Source organism: Lissotriton vulgaris, unplaced genomic scaffold, assembly GCF_964263255.1.
Source record: "Lissotriton vulgaris unplaced genomic scaffold, aLisVul1.2 SCAFFOLD_1621, whole genome shotgun sequence".
Classification (NCBI taxonomy): Eukaryota; Metazoa; Chordata; class Amphibia; order Caudata; family Salamandridae; genus Lissotriton; species Lissotriton vulgaris.
Genome location: NW_028251953.1, coordinates 487,666 through 510,351, shown reverse-complemented (window position 1 = coordinate 510,351; position 22,686 = coordinate 487,666). Strand labels below are relative to the sequence as shown.

At 45.0% G+C, this 22,686-nt stretch overlaps 1 pseudogene; it reads left to right on the top strand.

Annotated features, from left to right (window-relative positions):
* Positions 1-983: 983 nt before the first annotated feature.
* Positions 984-22,686, top strand: part of LOC147662705 (uncharacterized) — a 64,399-nt pseudogene continuing 42,696 nt past the window's right edge.

The window sequence follows — 22,686 nt, the reverse complement described above, 5'->3', positions numbered from 1 at the left end:
TAAGGAAGCGTCGTCTATCTTACTGGCGAGTGAGGATATCTATGGTGGGTTAAAGTCCTACTAAAAATTAATTTATGCATGGTTAGGGATTTTTCCGTTTGAATGTGCGTAAATGATTTTGTAATATACGATTGAGTGAAACTTTTAATTGTCACTATATGTGCATTCGGAGAAAAACGAGTTTGTTATTACTTGTTAGAAGGATAGAGTAGTCTTACTTTATCAACAAATTTAAATATTCTGTGAAAATAGCGTCGTCTATTTCACGCAAAAGAATACCTGAATGATTGTCAAAGCTATCACTTTATTTTAGTGAAACAGACAAATGGTTTGTTTTTGTAGAGCTACTAACTGAATTCCATTGAAAAGATTTGTAAAATATGGTGCTGTGAAAATATTTTGTAAAGGAGGTGTCAGTGTCAGAGCAGAGCGAGGGACAGAGAAGCTGCAGCGGCAGTATACGTCACTAGTGACGCACTGTGATTGGCTAACATACGTCACAGTAGCTGCGCACTGATTGGTTCATGTGACTACACGAGCTTACAGTTGATTGGCTCATTCTGAAATACAGTAATTCTATTGGCTGAGCAGAATAGTGACGTGGCTTAACCTGATTGGGTTGTTGGTGAGTTTCGCGCATGGATTGGCTAGAGTAGCGGAACGACAAGGAAAGAGTTACGATCTATTCTGAAGTAAGTGGAATTGTTTAAAAACATGGAATATTACTATATAAAAGAGGAAAAGAAGCTTTCATGGTTTCATAATTGGAAAATATATTCAAACCTGACAAGAAAATTGAAACACAAGGTGGAAGATTACTTCCTAAGTACAAAACACCTGCAGCTTATATGTTAGGTGAATATGGTTATCATACTTGTCTTTGGATTGAGAATTGGATGGAATATACCAAAAATGATGGTGTATTAGCATGGTCGGAAGATGGATCATTTAACATTAAGGTTTTGAAAAACCTAAGAGAAAAGATGACAAGTCTTGTACCAAGACCTAGACCTACTCAATTTGAGGCTATAGCTGAATGGGAAGATGAAATGTTTGAATTAGAACGAGAAAGTAGAGGTGTAACAAGAGGTACTAGATTGGATATTAACAGGGAAACACATGAGGATAGAATGCGTCGATGGAGACGTGCAGACATGTGTGATGGTTTGTATCCAGTGAGATTTGGTGAGGCAACTGGTCAAAAGAGTGCTCAAAAGAAAAATAATAATGGTGAAGATAGTGAATCAGAAGATGCAGTTTTAGAAGAGATTTATGTTACAAAACCGAAACCGCCACCTTACCAACCAGTTTGTTCATGGTCTTCCCCAAGAGTTCCACCAAGAATTTCCCCAAGTGCTCCTCCAAGAGAAATGGTTGATGAGACATCACCTAGATTAAATCCGAATAATGAAAAAAACCCTGAAAGAGTAGAAACAAGGTCTAATTCTAGTATATCAAGAGAAAATAGAAATTATACTGAAACCCCAGTTCAGAAAAATGAAACTCCAAGATATGTAATGAGAACAGAAAGATGTGAGGAAATACCAAATACTTCAGAATATTTCCGTTTAAAAGATGAATTAATACAGCAGTTAACTAAAAGCATGGAAGCAGTAACAGTACCAATAACGATTGGACCTGTTCTTCCAGTATTTGATCAAAGGGAAGTTAGACATTCATCTTTGACTGTTCCATTAAATGCAGAAATTCAGAAAGTGGCTGAAAAATTATATTCAGATTTATCAGAAATTCACCGAGAGAAAACAATGATGCCGGATTTAACTTTTAATCAAAGCTTATCATGTAAAACTCCATCTGGTGCAGAATCTGATTCTGGAACTACAAAAAAGAGCATAAATAAAATAGATTTAACGCAATCCCCACAAACCCCAGAATTTAAATTACTTGATGTTGCAAAATTAAAGGCGGATTTGGAAGAATTAATAATTGGAACAATTGGAACTGACAGTTTGAAGGCATATCAGGATGATGAATTATTATTCATCTGTAAAAGTATACAATGAAAAATGAAAATCAAATTTGATCAATTGGATGAAATGGATGCTGAATTAGAAATAGATTTAAGTAGACAGAAAAATTTGCAGAAACATTATAGAGTGGATTTCTCTGAAAAAGACATCGAAAACATGAATACCACAGGAAGAATTATTCATGTAAAAGATTTAATTGTGTTTCTAAAAAGATTGGGTGAATTAAGTAAATGGAGAGTAAAATGGACAAAGAAAAGAGAGGAAGACAGAAGAGAAAGAGAAGTAGTAAATGAGTTTCCAATGAGAGAAATACCAGGAGGAGGGTATGTGCATTTTCCATGGACAAGACAGGACATTTTACTGTTTACAAATGATTTTCCTCGGCTGAGAGAAAAACCTGTGGAATGGTATCGACAGGTAGACAGATTTGTGAAGGTTTCTAAAGTTCTGTGGATTGACCTCGATGGATTCTTTGACATAGTTGTCCCATCGGATTGAGGAAACAGAAATTTTAGGTAGTCAGTGTGTCCCCCCCTCGCACCCTATCCACATACCTATGCCCCATGTATGTCCATGTTAGCATGTAATTCCCTTTCCGTGCCTGTCATAACAATGCCCCTGCATTTCCGTCTAATGTTAGCATGTCAGTTATTAGGCCTTCCATGAATGAGACGTTAATTCTGCACTCAATCAATCAATCAATCAGGACATTTGTAGAGCGCACTACCTACCCGTAGGGTCTCAAGGCGCTTGGGGGGGGGGGGGCCGCTACTGCTCGAACAGCCAGGTCTTGAGCTTCTTCCTGAAGGAGAGGTGGTCTTGGGTCAGGCGCAGGTCGGCCGGGAGGGAGTTCCAGGTCTTGGCGGCCAGGTAGGAGAAGGACCTTCCTCCTGTGGTGGCTCTACGGATGCGTGGGACGGCGGCGAGGGCGTGGCTGGCAGATCGGAGGTGGCGTTTGGGAGCGTAGAAGTTGATGCGGTCGTTGAGGTAGCTCGGGCCTTGATCGTGGAGAGCTTTGTGAGCGTGGGTAAGGAGGCGGAAGGTGATTCTCTTGTTGACCGGGAGCCAGTGCAGGTCTCTTAGGTGTCCGGAGATGTGGCTGTGTCGTGGGACGTCGAGGATGAGTCTGGCTGAGGCGTTCTGGATGCGCTGGAGTCTCTTCTGGATCTTGGCGGTGGTTCCGGCGTAGAGTGCGTTGCCGTAGTCCAGTCGGCTGGTGACGAGGGCCTGGGTGACGGTCTTCCTGGTCTCCGTGGGGATCCACCAGAAGATCTTCCGAAGCATGCGCAGGATGTTGAAGCACGACGAGGAGACGGCGTTGACTTGCCTGGTCATGGAGAGGGAGGAGTCCAGGATGAAGCCCAGGTTGCGTGCGTGGTTCGTCGGTTTGGGTGCGGTGCCCAGGGTGGGGGGCCACCAGGAGTCGTCCCAGGCGGAGGGCGAGGAGCCCAGGATGAGGACCTGCGTCTTATCTGAGTTCAGTTTCAGGCGGCTCGTCGTCATCCACTCGGCTACTTCTTTCATCCCTTCGTGCAGGTTGGCTCTGGTGGCGGCGGGGTCGTTGGTAAGGGAGAGGATCAGCTGGGTGTTGTCGGCGTAGGAGATTATGTTGAGGTTGTGTTGGCGTGCGATGGCCGCGAGGGGGCTCATGTAGACGTTGAAGAGAGTAGGGCTCAGCGAGGATCCTTGAGGGACGCCGCAGATGACTTCGGTGGCCTCTGACTTGTACGGTGGTAGGCGGACTCTCTGTGTTCTTCCATCGAGGAAGGAGACGATCCATTCCAGTGCCTTCTCCTGGATTCCGACATTGCTGAGGTGCTGCACTAGGGTGCGGTGGCAGACCGTGTCGAAAGCCGCGGAGAGGTCTAGGAGGATGAGGGCCGCTGTTTCTCCGTTGTCCATCAGGGCTCGGATGTCGTCGGTGGCGGCGATGAGGGCGGTCTCGGTGCTGTGGTTGGCACAGAATCCGGACTGCGATGGGTCGGGGGATCCATTCGTCTCGAGGAAGGCGGCCAGCTGTTTGTTGACGGTCTTCTCGATGACTTTGGCTGGGAACGGGAGTAGAGAGATGGGGCGGTAATTCTTGAGTTCGGTGGGGTCTGCTGTAGGTTTCTTGAGTAGAGCGCTGAGTTCGGCGTGCTTCCAGCTCTCGAGGAAGGTGGCGGTGTCGAATGAGGTGTTGATGATGTCCCGCAGGTGGGGTGCGATGACAGCGTCGGCTTTGTTGAAGACGTGGTGAGGGCAGGGGTCGGTCGGAGATCCGGAGTGGACGGAGTTCATCATGCGGACGGTGTCTTCGGTGTTGGCCGGGGTCCAGGCGCGGAGGGTGGTGGTGGGTGGCGTTACTGCGGTCGTGGCGTGCGTCGGTTGAGTGCTGAAGCTGTTATGTATGTCCGCGATCTTGTTGTGGAAGTAGGAGGCGAGGGAGTTGCAGAGGTCTTGCGATGGGGTGATGTCGTTGTTTCTGGCGTTGGGGTTGGAGAGCTCTTTCACGATGTTGAAGAGTTCCTTGCAGTTGTGTGCGTTGTTGTCCAGTCGGTTCTTGAAAGCCGTTTTCTTGGCGGTGCGGATCAGTTGGTGGTGTTTCCGGGTGGCGAGCTTGAGGGTGGTCCTGTTGTCCGGCGTGGGTTCCTTTCTCCAGGTTTTCTCAAGGGCTCGGCAGTTCTTCTTGGAGCTCTTGAGTTCGTCGGTGAACCATGGGGCTCTCTTACTGCTGGGTCTGCCGGGCGGGATCCTCAGAGGGGCGAGTTCGTCTGCGCAGTTGCTGATCCACTTCGTGAGGTTGTCGGCGGCCTGGCTGGGGTTTGCTGAGCTGGCGGGAGGGTGCTGACTCAGGGAAGCGGCGAGCTGGTCGGTTGTGATCTTGTTCCAGCTTCTTCGGGCACTGAGGCCTGCGTTGCCAATGCATTTACATGGTACACATTTAAATATCGCGAAGCACACGTTTTTGTGGCCCAGCCGAGCCAGGCCCTGAATTCAGGCTCCGAGTCTCTTCTGTCTCTGAAAGCTGCAGTTTAGGTATGCATCCCTGACCTCTACCTTACTCCCTGCCCAGCCGAGAGGTGCCCGGCCTGGCCTGCCTGCCAAGACGGTATTTTGCCTACAGTTATCTGTTCAGCCTCCGCAAAAACACATTCCAGTCTAGTGAAATAGGTAAACATATTTCCGCCTGCAGAGCATAGGGCCTAGCCTTCCTGTCTCCATATAAGTGATTTACTGAACCCGTTGCCATAGTAGGCCCATAGCCCCGCGCAATGCACGAAGAAATATATGCACACACTAGTATTTAATGATGAACGGCCTCTGTTCGAGAGACCTTTACTTCAGACAATACATCCTCCAAACACAAGATATCAGATATGCCAAAGGTGCAGGTCGTTCTGACATCCCAGACTTCAGACTCCTCTACTAGTGCTAAATTCAACGCCCCAGCTCTCCCCAGTTACACGTCAATTCCACGTCATGACCAGTTGCGCGCACATGTAGGGTAAAGGTTTCTGCTGACCCTGCAGACCTCCTCTATGCATCCACCCACCTATGACACTTCTATGACTCATCAAGTGCACACCCATGTGTACGCCTCCTTACACGCCTTCTTTTATGCCCATATGTTCTTATCTCTCTCTTTTCACTTGCTCCGCCTGGAGTGTTCCGCCTACTGTATTCATTGCAATTATGTGGTTTTACTATATATAATGTGTGATGTTAATAAAACGTTAGATATCCCTTCCTGAACCTTAGTGGTGATGGAACCCGATTCTCATAGACTCGAGTCATTCTAATTAAAGCCCTTTTGACTCAGATACCACAGACTCTGCCTCTCATTTTATGAGCTATCCTTATTGTTATTAATTTATAGAAAAATAGTCCGGGTAATTTTATTTACCACATAATTCTGGCGCCCGATTAGGGACGAGTCCCCTTCCCCACGCGCCGGCGATGTAAGCGCAGCCCCCTGACCCCTTCTACAGCCGTGACGGACCCCTTCTGTGCACATCCGCGGGTTTTCCTGCTAACTCCCTCAGGCCCACGGAGGAGACGGAGACTGCGACCAGGCATCCACACGAGGCGGTGAGGATTGCGGACTGTCCCGACCAGAGCCCAAGCCGAGAGAGCAAGGTCCGAGGTATCCAGAGGCCCACCTGTTTCCGAGGCGCATGCGTAGCAGCAAGAAGCCGTAGCAGTCCAGTCCAGTATCGAGTTTCCGAGGCCTTCAGATTTGCTTCCTGGTGAGTACCGTTGTTGGGAACGCATATAGACGGGTTCATTTATTTGAGCCCGGTCAAGACGGGTCTGGGTACACAGATCCGGTAAAGACGTGTCCATTTAGGTGGATGCGGTATGACGTGTCTCTTTATGAGACCGGTATGACTGTACTGTTCTAGCAGTGCATCCAGTATTCCAGTGTTGTATTTCGAGATTTTCAGAATTGTGTTATTCTATGTACCAGGTAGTATCTGTAATGTTTTAATGTCGTGGTATGAATGATTGTTTGCAGTCCATTATTGTGCTTATTGTGTTTTCGTTCAAGCTAGTTCAAACATGCCGCTGTTTTCGAAATTACGTCAGATAGGAACCAGGAAAGGGATACTCGAAGAGGCAGTTCCCGTCCCGCCTAGGGACACTCCTGGACATTTTATGTATCATAAACATGGCTTAGATGCCATACTGTACTTAGATTTATGGGTAGATTACACGAAGGATCTGGAAGAGAAATATAGATGGCCTGTTTCAGGGACATGGGATGCTGATTGCATCATGAGAGTAGAGGAAGCACTGTGGAAAAGAAAGCCAGACAATCCCAGAAAGATGCCATAGAATTGTGGCGTAAAGAAGCGCATAGAAGAACAGAGAAAGAAATTAAGAAAGCAGAGAGAAGTAGAGAAGCATCAGAAAAAGCCCAAGAAAAAGAACTACTAGAAGAAGGTGAACGGGTTAGAGCAGAACAATTGGACAGACAAAGAAATGCCCTTATTAAAGGCATGTATCCCCTCCTCTCCGAGGGCCTACCTAAAGTGACCCCGGAAGTACCCAATAATTTGCCGCCACCACTGATCCCGACTAAACTCCGTAATCATAAACAGACCGCAGCGGACATTTTTCTTTCCTCCTATTTAGATGACGCTGCTCCAGAGTATGTAAATGTAAATGTACCTCCTACTAATCCTCCTCCCAACCATATCAATAATACTAATCCCCCCACTGTTCCTCCTGCCACCGACCCCCCTACCAATCCTTTTCGCACAGCACCCGTAGTACAAGATCAACCCGCATTACCAGCGACAGCGCTGTCAGTAAAAGCCGATTCAAGCCTAGGCGATTCCAGTCTAGGAGCAGCGGGAGGGGGTCCCTCCACCCCACCACCGTTAAAACGATCATCACTACGAGATTTAGCACTACAGCACACGCCAAAAGCAGCTACATACCAATCCCTTAGACAGTTCCTTACTGATTGTATATATGATCCAGTACCAGGTGAGGGTCCAATGCTCATATACTCAATACGATTAAGACGCGTTGCAGATTATTTGATTATTCTACCAGGCATGAAGGACCATTTAGACAAAATATACCACTTCATTAGAACGGGGGAGGGACCAGAAAGTATTCACGAGGCCATGGCACATAGAAAAGTGGAGCTTCAACGTATGCTCTTACAGTTTTTGATTAATTGTTTGATCAGGGAACAAGACCAGCCAAATAAAGAAGTAACTAAAGTCATGACAAACTGGAGTGACAACATAGCTGCTGGTAAACATGATAAAGTTGTGTAGACGCAATGTACAGGAAAATTCGTAAAGAAATTCTTGAGATACACAAGAAAGAACAGGCCGAGAAAGAAGCCGAGAAAGAGGATGACGAAGTCTCAGAGGACGATGATTTAGTAACTGAGGATACAAGTAAAATACATTACGTAGGTAGGGCAAGACCTTTTGATAAACCCATATGCCTAGAATACAAGAAACGTTCTCTTTCTCCCATACCAGAACAATATTCCCTTGAACACATATTCCAAGCCACTGACCAAGCATTGAAAAAACGAGTAGGGAGTAGCGAACTTAGTACTATGCATGAACAGGAACTGGCCCGGTCAGCAGTTCAATGGTCTGGCAATTCTAACATATATAAGGATGACATAGTAGCGCAAACATTTTTGAGTCTTCCTCCGGAAGAACAGCGTTTAGCTGGTGTTTACATGATTCAACATCTCATCACACTGTACGAGAGTCAGCGTTCCGATCCAGGTCCCCTGTATAAATTATTGGACGATTTACTCCTAGCAAGATGGAGAGGTCTAGGCACCGAATTAATTAATGTCATTCTAGATCAACGACATAAATACATGACATTCCTGACCCCACACTTGATTTCTGTTCCACACCGAGAAAGAAAGACCTTTTACATAGACAGACAGAATCCCCTACGAGAAGTCCATCCCGTTAGAACTGACGCGGGTGTGCTTCAACGAGTATACGTTTACACACCATTAACGAAAATGGAATTATTGGAAATGAAAAAATTACTGCCCTGTCATGATAAAGACCCAGCAGGGTTCCACCGTGAATTAAAAGATATGCTCCGCATGGGGGAGTATACATATGCTGATACGATTAAAATGTTGAAAGTCCTGTTACCAGCAGGCATTTACGAAAAACTGAAAGAAAATGAATGGGAGGTGGGAGAGAAAAAGATTAACTGGACAGAATTAGAAGACGAAGATAATACACGAACCCCTGGTACTGGTCTTGGGGATAAAGCTAAAGAATTACCCGAGCTATTGATACAGGTTTTGCCGAGATTATTGACTACCAAAAAGGAAGATTGGGATGCTATTTCAGCCTGCAAACAGAAACAAGATGAAGACACTATTGATTTATATTCTAGATTTGAAAAATGTTTTATTATTAATAGCGGCCTGAAGACAAGTAGTGAATCGTACCCACATCTTTTTGTGACCAAATTAGTAGAGAATTCCTTACCCCAGATTAAAAATAGAGTACTGAAGGTTGAAAGTACCTGGCAAGCTAATAGCCCTTCCCAAATGTTACAAATGTTACTGTACCACCAGAACCGAATTAGGGAAGAACAGGAACACGAAAAGAGACGCATGAAAGACACGAAAATGAAAGTGCTAGTTGCACAATCAGTTCCAGCCGCCGATGGCCAGAGAAAGGGCGCGGCACCTGTCAAAGGGAACTGCAACTACTGCAAACAGCCAGGTCACTATATAAACGAATGTGCTGTCCTGAAACACAATATAGCTACAGGCAAGACGAAAGAAAGACCGCGTCCTCCTAGACAGGAACACATCCCGCAGAACACGCAACCTCCACAGAACGCAAAGCAGACAGTAGCTGTACCCCAGCCCATAGCTGCCACGCAACATGTCACACAACAAATGTACCAGTACGCACAGTCAGATTACCCAGATTATCAACAGTACTCATGAAACAGCCTAGAGAGGGAGGTTGGCTTGCCCCTTATCGAGGTTCCTGTAGATCAAGAGGGTCCCTATGTGCATAGTCATGTATTGGGGAAAGACAGAAAATTTCTGATTGACACAGGGGCAAGCAGAACTACCATCAGTCACGACGAGGTTCCAGGGGCACCCCTCTCAGGCTCACTGAATATTTTCCTGGGATTTTCAGGAAAGCCTATTGTTAACGAAGTGTCAAAGCCAGTTTCCCTAGAAGTTGGTCCATTGTCCCGCACTACAGACTTGTTGCTTACGAAATCATGTCCAGAGAACTTGCTTGGTATAAAAACGTTGAAAGAACTAGGAGCAGTGATTTGTTGTTCTCCGGAAGGAGTGAGATTGTTTTTACGTGATTTTAAAGGACATTATGTGTTGAGAGATTTTGATCCCAGACTTTAGATTGTACCACAGCATTTATGGGCACAAGGTCCGACTGATGTAGGTTACATGCACATTACACCATACCGTGTCACACTCAAGCAAGGAGTTGTACTGCCACGAATCCGACAATACAAGTTACCACCTGAGGCTGTAGTAGCCTTACTGAAAATTGTTGACGAACTCATTGCACAAGGAGTGGTTGTAGAAACTGACTCCAATGTATGTAATTCTCCTATCATTCCGATTCTTAAACGAACTGACCCGAATGCACCAACGGTTTACAGATTAGTGATTTATCTCCGAGAACTGAACAAATGCATAATACCCCAGTACCCAGTGGTCCCAGACATTTCTTCCCTATTGACTGCAATTGATTCCGAAGCAGCGTTCTTTACTGTAATAGATCTCAAGAACGCCTTCTTTAGTGTCCCAATCCATCCGGAAAGCCAGTACCTTTTCGGATTCTGTTTAAATGGACGAAGCTTCAAATTTGCGAGGGCTCCTCAAGGGTTCACAGAAAGTCCTAGTATTTACAGTCAAGCACTAAAACGACAACTAGACAGTATTCACATGCCTACTGACACTGCACTGCTTCAATACGTTGATGATCTGTTGATCACAGCACGGACAGAACGAGACTGCGAACGTGCATCACTGACAGTCTTATACTTCCTGGCAGAAAAGGGGCACAAAGTGTCCCCTTCAAAGCTACAATTCTGTGTCCAGCAAGTTGTGTACCTTGGTCACTTGCTGTCCAAGAGGGGTAGACAGTTGACACCTGACCGCATTCAGTTAATTGCACATCTTCCACAGCCCAAGACACAAAAGGAAGTACGGGCCTTCATTGGCCTCACTTCTTACTGCAGACAATGGATTCCTCAGTATGCATATCTAGCCAAACCACTCATACAGTTGACAACACAGGAGGCAGCGACTTCGACTGTCCTCCCTTGGACTCAGGAACATACACTTGCTTTTGATGAACTGAAGAAAGCTCTATGTCAAGCACCTGTTTTAGCGACACCATGTTACAGCAAACCTTTTACACTTTTTGTCACTGAACGCGATGGCACAGCATTATCTGTTCTCACACAAGATCAAGCAGGAAAACACAAGCCTTGTGCTTACTTTTCTAGTACATTGGATCCAGTGGCCCAGGCTCTGCCTGCGTGCCTAAAATCCGTTGCAGCAACAGCTCTAGCAATCAGACAAAGCGACTCCATAGTGTTAGGACATCCCCTGACCGTACAGGTTCCACACTCAGTGGAAGTTCTCTTAAACAGGACACAGACACAACACTTGACCATAGCAAGACTGACAGGATATGAACTGACACTGTTCCAGCCACACATAGAGATCAGACTTGCAATATTTTAAACCCTGCTACACTTTTACCCTCGAGCACAACAGACCCTGCACCACATGACTGTGTGGAAGTCATTAACACAGTGACGAAGCCAAGACAAGACTTGACAGACATTGCATTGCCCGACCCAGACCTGACACTTTATGTGGATGGTTCATGTATGAGAACAAGCACAGGAGAGTTAGTGGCCGCATATGCAGTGACCATCGATACTGAAGTCATAGAAACACAACGTATTGACACCTTGTCTGCCCAAGCAGCAGAGCTCATTGCTCTGACCCAAGCCTGCATACGAGCCAAGAACCTGAAAGTAAACATATACACAGATTCACAGTACGCATTCAGAGTCGTTCACGATTTTGGTGTCCTCTGGCAAGAGAGAGGTTTTCTGACCTCCCATGGAGCCAAAATACAGCATGGTCCCCTCATTCAAGCTCTGTTAGATGTAATACACTTGCCAACAGCAATAGCCATCATGAAGTGCAAAGCACATACGAAACTCACTGACACTATTTCCCAGGGTAACGACCTGGCAGATCGAACAGCCAAACTTACAGCACAGACTCATACAGACATTCCAGCTGACACGACAAAGACTGACGTATCATCACTGACGAATTGCATGACAGTCAGTGATCCCTTACAAGTTGTACTCGACATACAGACACATGCCACTCCAGACGAAATCAAGAAATGGACTGAACAAGGAGGGGTCCAAACAGATCAGGGATGGATGACAAAGGGCAAAGCCACATGGTTTCTCCCCGACTCCATGGTTCAGGTTATCATAAATACAGCACATAGTCCAGCACACTTAGGAGAAAAAGACATGTTAGACAGTATACAGAACATCTGGTTCAACAAGCATCTACGTGCAGCAGCGAAACAGAAAGTGCGTACCTGCATTATCTGTTGTCAGTTCAATCCAGGCAAAGGCATTCCCGTGGAACAAGGTGGATTTCATCCTCCTGACCACCCTTTTGAAGTCCTCCAGATGGATTATATTCAGATGGACAGATGTCGAGGATTCAAGTATGTCCTTGTAGTTGTATGTGCCTTATCTAGATGGACAGAAGCGTACCCAGTCCCAGATTACACTGCTGTGACCACTGCCAAGCAGTTGGTCCGTGAATTCTTCCCACGATACGGCTTGCCCCGTGTCGTATACTCAGATAATGGACAGCCATTCTCTTCTGAATTGATGAAACAAGTATCTCTCCTGTTAGGGTACCAGTGGAAATTCCATTGCGTACGACACCCAGAGGCAGCAGGCCTTGTCGAAAGACACAATCAGACTCTAAAAACACGACTAGCGAAGGTCTGTAAAGAAAAAGGCGTGGATTGGATGGTAGCCTTGCCGGTTTCCCTCTTTTACATGCGTATGGTAGCTCATTCCAGAACCGGACTATCCCCGTACGAGGTGGTTTTTGGTAGACCGCCGAATATGTGGGGTACGCCTATGCCGCGCAAAATCACCGATGTTGACAGTAATATGCTGACAGATTACCGGGCTTCCTTGATGTCTGCACTACTTTCTTGTCGTTCACAGGTTGCCGCTGCCTTCCCCGACAACACCCAGGTGAAAAGCCACGAAATCGTTCCAGGGGATCTGGTTTGCATCCGCAACTTCGACCGTTCAAGCCCTCTGGAGCCCCGTTGGCGTGAGCCGAAGTTAGTGTTATTAACCACGAGGACCGCCGTCAAGGTCGAGGGCCGCAAGGGCTGGATCCATGCCCATCACGTAAAATGATTCCATGGACTTGGCCCAGTAAAGGATTCCAAGGAATGTTTCGCGAAGGTTTCTGAGAACTGTTCCGATATTGACACTAAACTCCCTTTGCTAGAAAAAACTCCGCAACAGGAGTACAGGTCTAAGTTACGGTCTAGTAAGTCAGACAGCGTTTAATTGTTTAAGTCCCCCTCGGGTGAAGCGGTTAGACAGGTTCCTGACATGTATAAGATCGTAGACCCAAATAGTGAGAGAGATAGACAGAAAGAAATGAAAGAAAAATACTGCAAAAACTTACGCAGTAGATGCATAGTTACTCTGATCGTTATGTTTTTTCTGAGTATCTCGATTATATGTATGAGCTTGACGCTACATGTTTTCTTTCCTCCTCTTGGTTCACATATACATTCTTCTTTCAATGACACTGTAGAGCACACATTCAGTGACCTGCCACCTCATGAATTATCCTATCGACTAGCACTGCGCAACAACACTTTCATCCGTATGTTACACCATTCTCACCAGACCAGCAATGTAACAGATTGCTGGGTATGTGGCCGACTCCCACCCTACCAGAAAATGAAGGGAGCTCTGCCTCTTTTTCCTTATCTGTTTTCGCAAAATGGTTCGTGCGGAGCATGGTTTGCTTTAATGTCATCACTAGACAGTAAGTCCACAGTTTCCCAGGACGATTGGATATGGGGAGACCTGAATACGGTTATGAATAAAGCATGTTTCCCAGACAAGGACGGTCTTCCCCAAAGGAAAGGGACCGATCTAGAAAATGAAGTGTACGAATTAGGAAATTTTTCCCTTAACCTCATGATTCTGAACTTCCAGTCTGAGACCAATATAGGTTTACTGTTTATAACAGTCTTACCAGTGAAAGGTGAATTATGCGTTAGGAAAAATGGTTCAGTGCACCTAGGACACAGTGATTGTAATACTGTGGTCGAATTCAGTGATAAAGGAAAGTCTACTTTCAAAGCTTCCCGCCATTCCTATTTTATTTGTGGTCAGACAGCTTATGTACGTCTGCCCTTAGACTGGGGTGGAACGTGTTATATTGCGTTCCTACTGCCACCAGTTTTTCTAGCCCCATCCAATTATCACCGAGATTCCCAACTCATACATGTAAGACACAAGAGGGAGATCGAGTCCCCAATTGTCGATCAGACTGAGACAGCGTGGGAGCAATATACAGATTTCAATAAAGGATTCTTTTTCTTCATAGGTCCCGTCCAAAACAGTAAATTAATACGCAAATTAACCAGAACTTTGGAAGCAGTAGTGAACGAAACTACTTCTGCCCTAGGTAACTTAACCGAGGAGCAGTCTGCTATGAGACTTGTTGTTCTTCAGAACCGCCTTGTTCTTGACGTCATCCTGGCCGATAGGGGCGGAGCTTGTAGAGTGATCGGCTCCAGTTGTTGTGTGTTTATTCCTAATAACGCACCATCAGTGTATGCAGCAATAACAAGGCTCCATAAGATAGCTCACCAGATACACCAGAATCCTGGCACTTGGACCTGGTCCGGTTGGCTCTGGAGTGTGATATCAGCCTGGGGTTGGAAAGTGTTGTCATTCCTAGGAATGATACTGCTCATACTATTCAGTTGCTGTCTCTGTCTGCAATGTGGCCCAGCGATTTGCGGCTTGTGTGCCACTGCTTGTATTCCCCGTCCTCGTTCACGTTCCCGTGCTCGAATAAAAAAAGACGAGCAAATGATGCTATATGAACAAATAGATGGTCTCATGAAAATAGATATATCCTAAAGGGCGCAGTAGGGGACAAGGAGGGAATGAGGAAACAGAAATTTTAGGTAGTCAGTGTGTCCCCCCTCGCACCCTATCCACATACCTATGCCCCATGTATGTCCATGTTAGCATGTAATTCCCTTTCCGTGCCTGTCATAACAATGCCCCTGCATTTCCGTCTAATGTTAGCATGTCAGTTATTAGGCCTTCCATGAATGAGACGTTAATTCTGCAATGAGGCCTGCGTTGCCAATGCATTTACATGGTACACGTTTAAATGTCGCGAAGCACACGTTTTTGTGGCCCAGCCGAGCCAGGCCCTGAATTCAGGCTCCGAGTCTCTTCTGTCTCTGAAAGCTGCAGTTTAGGTATGCATCCCTGACCTCTACCTTACTCCCTGCCCAGCCGAGAGGTGCCCGGCCTGGTCTGCCTGCCAAGACGGTATTTTGCCTACAGTTATCTGTTCAGCCTCCGCAAAAAACACATTCCAGTCTAGTGAAATAGGTAAACATATTTCCGCCTGCAGAGCATAGGGCCTAGCCTTCCTGTCTCCATATAAGTGATTTACTGAACCCGTTGCCATAGTAGGCCCATGGCCCCGCGCAATGCACGAAGAAATATATGCACACACTAGTATTTTATGATGAACGGCCTCTGTTCGAGAGACCTTTACTTCAGACAATACATCCTCCAAACACAAGATATCAGATATGCCAAAGGTGCAGGTCGTTCTGACATCCCAGACTTCAGACTCCTCTACTAGTGCTAAATTCAACCCCCCAGCTCTCCCCAGTTACACGTCAATTCCACGTCATGACCAGTTGCGCGCACATGTAGGGTAAAGGTTTCTGCTGACCCTGCAGACCTCCTCTATGCATCCACCCACCTATGACACTTCTATGACTCATCAAGTGCACACCCATGTGTACGCCTCCTTACACGCCTTCTTTTACGCCCATATGTTCTTATCTCTCTCTTTTCACTTGCTCCGCCTGGAGTGTTCCACCTACTGTATTCATTGCAATTATGTGGTTTTACTATATATAATGTGTGATGTTAATAAAACGTTAGATATCCCTTCCTGAACCTTAGTGGTGATGGAACCCGATTCTCATAGACTCGAGTCATTCTAATTAAAGCCCTTTTGACTCAGATACCACGGACTCTGCCTCTCATTTTATGAGCTATCCTTATTGTTATTAATGTATAGAAAAATAGTCCGGGTAATTTTATTTACCACAGGATCTATGGACAGAATGTAAGATTTCTATAGATTGGCCTAAAGAAGAACCTGCTCGAGATAAAGTAACAGGTGCTCCTTCATCAGATGTTATGTGTCTGTATGAAAGGTAATTGTGTGATTGAAAAACAAGATTCCCCCAAAAGAAGTAGATTTGGTTAAAATAGATAGAACAAACCAGGAGCCAAAAGAATCAGTACATTCATTCTATGAAAGATTACTGCTGGTATTTAAACAATACAGTGGTTATGAAAAGTTGAGTGAAAAGGATATGAGCCATTTCATATACAGATTTGTTTATGGTTTAAGACCTGAAATTGGTGAAATGATTAGATCTGGAATAGTTGGTTGGCAATCACTCACAGTAGACGATATTTTGAGGAAGGCAAAATACTGTAGTGATGAATTGGATGCTAAACAAAAGAAGCTAAAAGAAAAAGCTTTGTGGGCACAGGTAAAAGTGGCTGAACAACAAATAGCAACTCTAGAAAACAAAAATGTTAATCAGAATCAAGGGAAATTTAAAGGTCATTTTAATAAGCCAAGATTGATGGGAAATATTGAAGAATTAAAGCAGAAACTCCCATGTTTTAATTGCGGCGAAATTGTACACTGGAAGCGCGAATGTAAGAATCCGTCCAGAAATTTTAAAAATGCATCATTAAATCCACAGATGAATAATGAGATAAATCAGCAGCTACAGCGACAGGTAGTGATTCAGCAAAGTCAGATACCACAGCCACCACTTCAAACTGTGTAAATGTGCAGAGATACAATACAGAAACAGGATTCTGCGGAGGTGAACAGGTAAACAGATCGCCAAGAGTGAATGTGTCAAATGTTTCTCCACAGTATTGGTTGAAAGAAAATGGAGGGAGTGATTCTGAGGATTACTTCTGGCGGTGCCTGAGAGAGGAGGAAGAGTGTGTGCTTGGAGCCACTCTTGAGGTAGATAAATCTGGTCCATTTGTGAATGGTAAAGTGAATGATGTAGAAATCACTTTTCTAGTGGATACAGGTGCTACCCGTACTACTGTTAGATCAGTGGAAATAGAAAACCTGCCTCTCTCTGGGGAAAAAAATCAAGTAGTAGGTGTAGCTAACCAACAAATTAAAACAGATTTAACAGAACCGTTGAAGTTGAAATTGGCAAATTTAAGGACATGCATAGATTTGTAGTTTGTGACAGCAGTCCTGTAAACTTGTTAGGAAGGGATATCCTTTGCAAGATGAACTGTAAAATATATTGCTCACCGGATGGTATTGAGCTCCAAACTCAAGAAGAAGATGGCCTTTATAAATTAACAATGTTAATGGTTGAAGCAGAAGAAAATAAATTATTGCCTGTATTTGATAAAAATAATCTACCTGAAGAATTAAAAGAGACAGTCAATACTAAAATTTGGGATTTCACTGGAGACAAAATGGGTTTGATGAAAAATGTAGACCCAGTTAAAATTACAGTAAAACAAGGAGCAGATTATCCAAACATTCCACAGTATAAAATGAAAGCAGAAGTGATTGAAGGTGTCACACCTGTAATCGATAAATTCATAAAACAAGGTGTTCTAAAAGAAATTGAGAGCAGTCCATGCAACTCATCAATTATGGGAATTAAAAAGCCAAACTGAACTTTTAGGATTGTTCAAGACCTGAAAAAGGTTAATCAAATTGTTGTTCCATGTTGCCCAGTTGTGCCAAACCCAGCAGTAATTTTATATCAGATTCCGCATGATGCAGAATGGTATACAGTTATAGACTTATGTAATGCATTCTTTACTGTTCCATTGCATCCAGAGAGCCAGCAGATTTTTGCGTTCCGGTTGAAAGAGCGTCTTTTAGTATGGTGTCAAATCCCTCAAGGGTACACAGAAAGTCCATCTATTTTTAATCAGTTGTTAAAGAAATCATTGATGATCTCCTTGTGGCTGCAAAAACAAGAGAGAACTGTGTGACAGATACCATTACTCTTTTGAATCATCTGGCTGATGAGGGACATAAAGTGTCTCCGGCAAAATTAGTTTTGCAAACAAGAAGTAAAATATCTTGGTCATAGAATTGCTAAAGGAATCAGACAAGTGACAACTGAGAGAATAAAAATGATTCAAGCAATGCAACCTCCAAAAACACAGAAACGGGTCAGAATGTTTCTAGGGATGGTAGGTTATTGTCGTCAATGGATTAGTGGATTTTCAATAATTGCAAAACCATTGCAGAGGCTGACAAAAGCAGACATAAAAGATCCGATTACTCTAACAGAAACTGAGTTAGAAGCTTTTGAACAGCTAAAGAGAAGTCTGTGTGAAGCTCCAGCATTAGGAATGCCAGATTATGAAAAATAATTTGAGTTGTATTGCAGTGAAGGAGAAGGATGTGCATTATCAGTTTTTATTCAAAGACATGGAAGACTGAAAAAGCCAATAGCATATTTCTCAGCTGTGCTTGATCCTGTTGCAAAAGCATTACCAGGTTGCTTAAAAGCAGTAGCTGCAACAAGTGTAAGTTTGGAAAAAAGTGAAGGGATAATAATGGGATTCCCTGTAAAAGTATATGTACCCCATTCAGTTGAAATTCTATTAACTAGAAGTAAAACTCAGCACTTGACAAACAACAGGCTAAAGAAATATGAAAAGACCATTCATGGAGCAGATAATGTATCAATTGCTAGATGTGTGAATTTAAAACCTTCCACATTATTACCTGATGGTACTGTAACCGAAATCAGAAATTAATTATATTATATTGATCATATTATATTATATTGATCATGAATGCTTGGATGTTTTTGAATATTGTATTAAGCCTAGGCAAGACATTAAAGATGTCTCATTAGAAGAATCAGATTATGTTCTATTTGTTGATGGTTCATGCTTAAGAACAGATGAAGGTGTTCTGATCGCAGCATACTCTGTGTGCACAGTTGCAGATGTAATTGAGGCCTCCTGTCTCAAAGGAATTCGTTCAGCTCAAGTAGCAGAATTGATTGCTTTGATTCGTGCATGTGAAAAAAGTAAAGAGTTAAAAGTCACCATAGTGACTGATAGCCAGTATGGATATGGCGTAGTCCATGACTATGGCCAGCTCTGGTCTCAAAGAGGTTATTTAACTTCTGCGGGAAATCCCATCAGAAATGCAAAACTGATCAAAAGGCTAATAGACGGAATACAGTTAGCAGAGAAAATTGCTGTTGTAAAGTGCACAGCACACAAAAAGGGAGATGATTACATGACAAAAGGAAACGCATATGCAGACACAAATTTTGTGCAAAGAATAATATGTCCATTAATCGGGAAAAAGACAATGAACATGTTTTGAACTCACTTATGCTAACATCTGTAGTTGAGACTAAGTATGGGCGTTAAATCCGTTCCGCTCGCGGATTTTGCGGATTTTCGGCAAATTAGCAATCCGCGAACTCTCGTGAATTTGCCGAAATTCAGCAAATTCGCACGCAGCGTATTTTTTTGATTGGTGATACAATTTTGCGGTGCGCGGCGTTCACTTACCGTCATTCAGCGTTTGCAAAGTTGTTTTTCTCCATATTTTGCGTGTGCTGCGCCATTTTGGATCTTGCTGCGGGATCCCGCGGGAGTTTGGCGATTACGTCATCGCGGCTTGCCACCTTGCACAGCTCGCATCGCGAGAGTTCACAAGTAAGTTTGTTTGGGGCATTACAGTTGCTGCAACTACAATTTTGGAACTTTTTCAGAACATTAAATAAAATATATTGTGTTTAGCCACAGTATCCAGTAGGACCAGTGTTAGTTATGGGTGCATGATACAACTGTTTTGTTGAATTTAAACATCATTGAGGGCATGGATGGCATGGGATTGTGCTGATTTTTGTGTGTTTCTCGATTTTTGGGGCTGCTGTTGTGGCCTTTTGCCCAGGGGTAGTGAGTGGTGCATGGACTGAGTCTTTCTGTGGGGTCTCTTTAATGTATTTGGCGTGACCGGGGGTGTACATGTGGCACCCTGGGGCATCCATTGTGTTGGATATATTTGCCTCACACACCCGAATGGGTGTCATGCTTCATCATTGGCGTTTTGATGAAGCATGACACCCATTCGGGTGTGTGAGGCAAATATATCCAACACAATGGATGCCCCAGGGTGCCACATGTACACCCCCGGTCACGCCAAATACACATAACTCCTTATCAGGAACGGTTCAGCTACCCACTTTGTTTTCATTGACTTCTTGGGGGCATTGGCTGACACTGGACCTTCCACTTGGCTAAGTGGTAAAAAATGCCCCGCTGATCAATTGATCAGCCTCCCCTCTCTTGAAAACTACTGTCTCTTTAATGTAAACATCAAGGAGGGCATGGATGGCATTGGATTGTGGTGATTTTTGTGTGTTTTTCGTTTTTTGGGGGTGTACTGTTGATGGGAACTGGCCATGTGGGTGGGGGCCATTTTGAGTGCTGGTACAGGCAGGCCCTGGCCATGTGCTTGGGGTGCAAGGGGCCATTTTGAAGGCAGGCAGTGTTCTCAGGCCTGCACACATTTTGCCTAGCTTTCATCCATTATGCCCAGGGGTAGTGAGTGGTGCATGGGCCTAGTCTTTCTGTGGGATGTCTTGAATTTAAACATCATTGAGGGCATGGATGGCATGGGATTGTGCTGATTTTTGTGTGTTTTTCGATTTTTGGGGCTGCTGTTGGGGCCTTTGGCCCAGGGGTAGTGAGTGGTGCATGGACTGAGTCTTTCTGTGGGGTCTCTTTAATGTAAACATCATGGAGGGCATGGACGGCATTGGATTGTGGTGATTTTTGTGTGTTTTTCGTTTTTTTGGGGTGTACTGTTGATGGGGTCCGGCCATGTGGATGGGGGCCATTTTGAGTGCTGGTACAGGCAGGCCCTGGCCATGTGCTTGGGGTGCAAGGGGCCATTTTGAAGGCAGGCAGTGTTCTCAGGCCTGCACCCATTTTGCCTAGCTTTAATCCATTAAGCCCAGGGGTAGTGAGTGGTGCATGGACCTAGTCTTTCTGTGGGGTGTCTTGAATTTAAACATCATTGAGGGCATGAATGGCATGGGAATGTGCTGATTTTTGTGTGTTTTTCGATTTTTGGGGCTGCTGTTGGGGCCTTTTGCCCAGGGGTAGTGAGTGGTGCATGGACTGAGTCTTTCTGTGGGGTCTTTTTAATGTAAACATCATGGAGGGCATGGATGGCATTGGATTGTGGTGATTTTTGTGTTTTTTTCGTTTTTTTGGGGTGTACTGTTGATGGGGACTGGCCATGTGGATGGGGGCCAGTTTGAGTGCTGGTACAGGCAGGCCCTGGCCATGTGCTTGGGGTGCAAGGGGCCATTTTGAAGGCAGGCAGTGTTCTCAGGCCTGCACCCATTTTGCCTAGCTTTCATCCATTATGCCCAGGGGTAGTGAGTGGTGCATGGGCCTAGTCTTTCTGTAGGGTGTCTTGAATTTAAACATCATTGAGGGCATGGATGGCATGGGAATGTGCTGATTTATGTGTGTTTTTCAATTTTTGGGGCTGCTGTTGGGGCCTTTTGCCCAGGGGTAGTGAGTGGTGCATGGACTGAGTCTTTCTGTGGGGTCTTTTTAATGTAAACATCATGGAGGGCATGGATGGCATTGGATTGTGGTGATTATTGTGTGTTTTTCATTTTTTTGGGGTGTACTGTTGATGGGGACTGGCCATGTGGGTGGGGGGCATTTTGAGTGCTGGTACAGGCAGGCCCTGGCCATGTTCTTGGGGTGCAAGGGGCCATTTTGAAGGCAGGTACTGTTCTCAGGCCTGCACCCATTTTGCCTAGCTTTCATCCATTATGCCCAGGGGTAGTGAGTGGTGCATGGGCCTAGTCTTTCTGTGGGGTGTCTGGAATTTAAACATCATTGAGGGCATGGATGGCATGAGATTGTGCTGATTTTTATGTGTTTTTCGATTGTTGGGGCTGCTGTTGGGGCCTTTTGCCCAGGGGTAGTGAGTGGTGCATGGACTGAGTCTTTCTGTGGGGTATTTTTAATGTGAACATCATGGAGGGCATGGATGGCATTGGATTGTGGTGATTTTTGTGTGATTTTCATTTTTTTGAGGTGTACTGTTGATGGGGACTGGCCATGTGGGTGGGGGCCATTTTGAGTGCTGGTACAGGCAGGCCCTGGCCATGTGCCATGTGCTTGGGGTGCAAGGGGCCATTTTGTAGGCAGGCAGTGTTCTCAGGCCTGCACCCATTTTTCCTAGCTTTCATCCATCATGCCCAGGGGTAGTGAGTGGTGCATGGGCCTAGTCTTTCTGTGGGGTCTCTTGAATTTAAACATCATTGAGGGCATGGATGGCATGGGATTGTGCTGATTTTTGTGTGTTTTTCGATTTTTGGGGCTGCTGTTGGGGCCTTTTGCCCAGGGGTAGTGAGTAGTGCATGGACTGAGTCTTTCTGTGGGGTCTCTTTAATGTAAACATCATGGAGGGCATGGACGGCATTGGATTGTGGTGATTTTTGTGTGTTTTTCGTTTTTTTTGGGGTGTACTGTTGATGGGGTCTGGCCATGTGGGTGGGGGCCATTTTGAGTGCTGGTACAGGCAGGCCCTGGCCATGTGCCTAGGGTGTATAACTGATGTTTCTCTGTCTTCCATTGCTTTTAGGTGCACAAGAGAACCACCAGTGCCAGGAAGAAGTCCTGCATCGGTGTGTGCAGCATAACGTCACACGACGTCACGTGTGGCCACAGACAAGACAACTCTGCAACTCGTGCAACTGCGGCCTGCGTTTCTGAC